Below are 6,000 nucleotides of genomic sequence, written 5' to 3' on the forward strand. Positions count from 1 at the left end.
CTGCAGGTAAAAAGCATTTCACTTTGGGACAAACTGCCATCCCTGATTGGTCAGTTACTGAATAGCCTCCAGGACAGATTGACAGGCTGCTTTACATTTCAGTTATTGCGTATGAATGCAAAATGTACCCCATGCTTTTTAGATATGAATTGGTAAAAGATTTATTAATTTCCTTCCACTTCACATATTTATACTTGCCTTTATTGAAGTTTTTAGTTATTGTAACAAAAACTGAAAGTTTATAAAACAAAATTATTGTCCCAGGGACCCTTGGAAATGTGGTTGTACTTCCTTTTACTTTACTCAGAGAAAAATGTTAAAAAAGTGACATAATGCATTCAGCTACATCCTGCATTAGCCTGCATTCAGTTTATTTTAAGTTTAAAGTGAGAACTCAGGGAAATATTATCAATAATAGATAACCACAAAGCAAGACATGTTTATAACACCCTAAAGTGGCATACATAATCAGCAATCTCCAAGCTGGTGTTTTTGAAGGAAAATGTTTCTTATCTGTATGCGTCCCGTAGTTTCCTAATTTACACTGTTTAATGTTGACAAGAAAAGCTGCTGTCAGGTAAATTTCATCTTGCAAAAAAAAAAAAAAAACAGCATCGTTATGCTGAAAGAGCTGCAAGATGCTAATAGCTCTCTTAAATTTGCTAATTTGACTATGTTTGTGCACAAAACTGGCAATGTATTCTGGGATTCTGAAACTGTCACTTTCGTCACTTTCTGCAGCACCTAACTCTGCTACAGTGCTAACATCAGCTTGTATAAAGAAGATGTTGAGATTTAGTTTTTCTTGAGTTACCCGTCAACATAACATTAGCATTGCTAAGAACATTTTATGAAAAGTATGTTTGTGCTCCTGCTCACGTTACATACATTATATTGAATAAAATCTTAAATCAACTAAAATCTTCGCCACCCACAAAATCATTTTATTTTGTGAAACAGGAATCATGTTAATTATGACAATCTTTATCCATAAAACCAGAGTTTGCTTAGCATTTGAGTAAGATTTCTATTCTCCTTTGTTTTACAAAAGTCCTTTTTGCCCTGCTGCTTGGTTTGGCTTAAAGATGCAAAGAGATAGTTGATGCTGGATTTACAGTAACAACAAGGTAGAATGTCATCTACATGGTCTTCCTTTTCCCCTTTGCAATATGTTGACTGCACCAGATAAAGAAGTACTGTTGCTACACACGTGGTGTAGTTATTAAAGAGACCTGAAATCACAGTGAAAGTCTTACTGGGGTTTTTACCAAAGCAAAAAGGTAATAGACGACACCATGCATCAGATGTATCACTGCCAACAGAGTTGTCCAGTTTGTAATTGGCTGACTACTTGACAGTTTGTGTAAACAGTGCTACAACACGATGAGCAAGAGTGATTTTACAATTAATGGCCTTTGTTTAATGTTAATCCTGTGGTTGAGGGTGTATGGAACATTAGATTTGCACTGAAAACTTAAATCTGTCTACTGGCTACTTGAGTCTGCTACTTTTGTCTCAGAAGCAAAAGACTTTAAAGATAGATTTGGAACGAGTCACTGAACATCTGTTGTAACTGGCAACGGGTCACTGGTCGGAATGTATTTTGGGCTGTATTTCCTACTGGAGACTTCTATTTTATAAAATCCTGGTTTCAACATGATCATCTACAGCCTGGCCAACAAGACTGACTTACTCCGTATACATGCCGTATCAGTCTGGGAAGGAGCTGGTAGAGCCCGATTTCAAAGGCGGGGCTAACAGGGTCAATGTCAACAGGTTAGAACCAATCGGATAACTACAGATGAGACGCAAAAAACTCCAAGTGACATGCTCTTTTTTTTTTAATTTGTAGTCAAGCCATCAAGCAAACTCTCCAGTGAACAATTCTTTTGCCGCTTTTGTTTTAAAAACCTGAGTATATATGGTGTACTCACGTGCACATTCTTAATCTTCCAAGGCACCAAGCATCAAAAATCTCTGTATGTATCTTGACTGTAAAGTCCTGCCTCCAACGTTGTGATAGGTCCAGTCTGTTATGGGCCGGAGGGAATGGAGCCGTACCAGACTCATTTACTCATTTAATTCACTCTGGCTGGCCAGGTGAGGTTGTCTAGGCCCTCCTCCTTTTATTGGCACCTCTTTTGACCAACTGTGTTGAGCCACGGTTTCTGTAGAGCCAATGTTATTCACCAAAAGCTCATTCCTTGAAACCCTTCCTTCTGTTTTCATGCACATTGCTCGGTCCAGTCAGTTTATATGCTCATTGTGACACGTGGAATTGTAGCCAATGAAATTACCATCGCGTGGATGCATTGCTTCTGGGACAGGAAATTTGAAACTTCACAGCAATGTCACGTGTAAACCCAATCGGTTTGCCAAGCTCTCTGTCATGAACTACAGACTGATGGACCCAGTATTCAGCCAGACAAGCAGAAGTTAGGTAAAGGAATATTTATTAACAAAAAACAAAAAAGGGCATCAAGCCAAAAACAGGAAGACTGCATCCAATAACCCAAAAATAACAAAAAGCAGTCACAGACAAAATTATTTACAAAAACAGGGGACAGGCTAACTCAGAAATGCAGAGGCAAACAGGGTCAGATAAAAAGGCAAAGAAAGCTGGACTAGGCTCACCACTTGGCACTAAAAAACAATGATCTGACAGATTGCAGGGGGCAGAGGCAGGTGTAAGTAAGGGAGTGATCAGGTGAATGGAGTGAAACTAATTACTGGCATGGGTGGAGCTAATCAGGAACAGGGAAGTGCTTGGGAGTAAACTGAAGCTGATACGATGGTGACTGGAGAAGGGGAGCGACAGGGTGGAAGAATGCTGGCAGGTGAACTGAATTAAGACTTGTGACAGAAACGATCGGAGCAGGCCAGATAAACTTCTAACATACAACAAAAGCAAACCACAATAAAACCCAAACAATTCCAAAACTGATACAGAACCTTAAACTAAGACTTAACAGAACACAAGCTATAATAGAAACCAAACAAGAAAAAACCCAAAACAGAAACTGAACTTAAGGCAGGAGAGTAACCTAATTAATCAAAGAACAAACATAAACCATAACAAAACCCAAATCATGACAGCTCTCGACGTATCCTTTTACTTAAAAGCCTTTTTTTTGGTGTTAGACGTACATTGTCACCAGGAAATATGCATAAAGCATCTGGGAAGACCCGATAAACAACGGAAGAAGCTCTGGAGCTTGCCATCACCGAGTTCTCCTCATTTGACTCACACATTTATGTGTGGAGTAGATTTTATACAGCTCGTCATTTGTATGTGATTGCTCTTTTCAAATCATGTGCACTGGAGATGATGTGCGCATGTGTGTGTGTGCATGCGCATTGCACAGATACATGTGTGGTGAGTTTGGTAAGGGACTTGATAGTTTATCTGAAAAATGCGTGCTTTTTACATTGTAGGTGAAAATCGTGCATTTTGACATAAGTAATACATGTTTGTGTTCTGTCTCACCTGTGTGGGTTTGTCGTAGGTGTGTGTGTGTGTGTGTGTGTGTGTGTGTGTGTGTGTGTGTGTGTGTGTGTGTGTGTGTGGAGGGTCGGGTTGTTAGGTGGGTATGTGTTTGATGACTCCTCTTGTGTTTGTAATATAAAAAAAAAATCAATTTCTGTTTGCTTCCCTGTGCTGCGATTGTCTTGTGTGAAAAACTGAAGTTCAGGTAGAAATATTCACAATACTCAATAGCTAAATATACATTTATTTCTGTTTATTCTTCTCTTACTGTATTTCAGTCATGTTGACAGTGAATCGGTGGATAGAACAGGATTCCTCTGGAATCTCCCTAGCAGTTAAACAGTTGTGTCTACATGCCCTTTTGAGGGGTCTTTTCTTAGGACAACTGAGCCAGCATGTCCTCCTTCCAATGCCCGACTCCCTCAGTGAGGCTCTCCATGAAGCTGAACAGGCTGAGCTAGCTCTCAACCATACCAGCATACAGTCTTCACTAACCATCCATATTCAATCTAGTGAAATGTCTGCTTCTGGTGAGGAAGACAACATTTCTGGGCTATGATAACAACACTGAGGGCATAGCCACTTGCTCTGCTAAAATGGCTGCCGTCCAGGACTGGACAGCTCCTGTAAATGTCAGAGAGCTTCAAAGCTTCTTAGGCCTGGCGTCACACTACTGCCACTTAATTAGGGACTTCGCCCCATTCCCAGTCCTCTCCACCACCTGCCAGACAAGGTCCAACACTTCAAATGGACTGACAGCCTTTGCCTTTGGCTGAATTATTTCTACGTTTAATTATTACCCTTTTTGTTCCAAATGTTGATGTCTTATTTATTTTAATCATTCATCCCTTTTGTTCAGCACTTTGGTCAGTGCCCTCTGTTTTTAAAGTGGTTAATAAATAAAGTCGGCTTAGCTTGTCTTTGCTCAACACAAGTGGGCTCTTACTGAGACCCCAGTGCCGGTCTGCCTGATGACCTTTTTTTTCCAGCGATAGGGACAGAATCAGAAACAGCTACTCCAAGTCAAGCACAAAAAGATGGACTACTTGAGTCTGCATTGTGGCCCTCTTCTTCAGGTAGAAGAGTTTAAGTATCTAGGTGTATTTTTTCAGGTGATAGGATGGAGCTGGATTAATAGACTGGGAGTCTCATCTGCAGTAATGCAGTGCCGCTCTGGCTACTCCTACTGAACGGGCAGCTCTCGATTTATGGGTCAGTCTACATTCCCATGTATACAACTTCCCAGGAGTTCTACATCCTGGGTCCAGTCCCAGCTCAATAGAGTCAGAGTTGTGGAAATGTATAAATATTTAAGTTTCTTATACTTAGAAAGGATTTTTTTTTTCAAATATGACCACTACTTAAAAGTTTCAGCTGAATTAATGCATGCACTACTTGTTTGATCTAGGTTCAGTTTTCACTGGAGACTCTATTAATGTTTTAGACTGACTGAAACCGAATGTATTGCAGTGGTTAAACTGAAAATTATGTAGTATGCCTTGGTGTTTTCTGAAAAAAAAAAATGAAATCAGTTGCTTCATGAAAGCTTATTTGGAAAAGACTGTTTCGTCAGCTCCATCAAATGTTTCCAAGAAAAAAACAGGATCTGGATGTTGGTATGGGTATGGTGAAATTTCAATGAAATATATTTTATTTTTTCAAATACTTAGTTGTCTCTTTAGCGACATTTATACACATCGTGAACATGAATGTCTTTATTTTTAGGTTCTAAAATTAATTTAAAACATATTGAGATGGCAAGCTAATATAATTTGAATAAAATTTAAAAACAAATTATTTTTAAAACAAAAACCGGGTGCAAAACCTTTAATTCATTCCACATTTGTCCAATCCACACAGGGTCAAGATTATGACAACACTTTCACAAGTCAAACAAACTAATGTTTTAAAAATTGTGCCCTATTAGATTGCAGAGAAACCAGACACTTTCAAAACTATTAACAATGTTGTCACAAAGGTGTGGCTGAATGTGCTCTTCTTGGAAGAATTGTTTATTCAAATTGGTCAAGTTCTGGGTATGGATCCTGCTTCAATGTCTCTATTCAAAAGTCTTTTGAATAGCGAAATTTCTCTTTGGCCACTCCAGTTCACATTACACATAATGAAGGCAAACTGACAAACAAACAGACAACGGTTACAATGTTGTTGTTTTTTGTAGCATTCAGGAGACTCACAGATAACTTAATACAGCGTCAGGTAGGTACATACTCAAAGTTTAGCATCAGAGCCTCGTGAGGGAGAGCCAGAGAACCACCAGTTTGACAATAAAATGGAATTGGTGTCAAAACCGAACATGACTGTTGCAGGGCGGGAGTTTTTTGGGTTTAAGCCAAATGATCTATCTGAGCCGTTATGTTGAGAAGATATACTTGCGTTATCATGCCGTTATCATGATAATTGAAAATTTCTCCAAATGACAATAATATGGTTTATCGGAATAATTTTTTAAACATTTTTCATCCAGCAAAACTTCCTGGTTGACAGCTGTGTTG

This window comes from Fundulus heteroclitus, chromosome 21, assembly GCF_011125445.2.
Source record: "Fundulus heteroclitus isolate FHET01 chromosome 21, MU-UCD_Fhet_4.1, whole genome shotgun sequence".
Lineage (NCBI taxonomy): Eukaryota > Metazoa > Chordata > Actinopteri > Cyprinodontiformes > Fundulidae > Fundulus > Fundulus heteroclitus.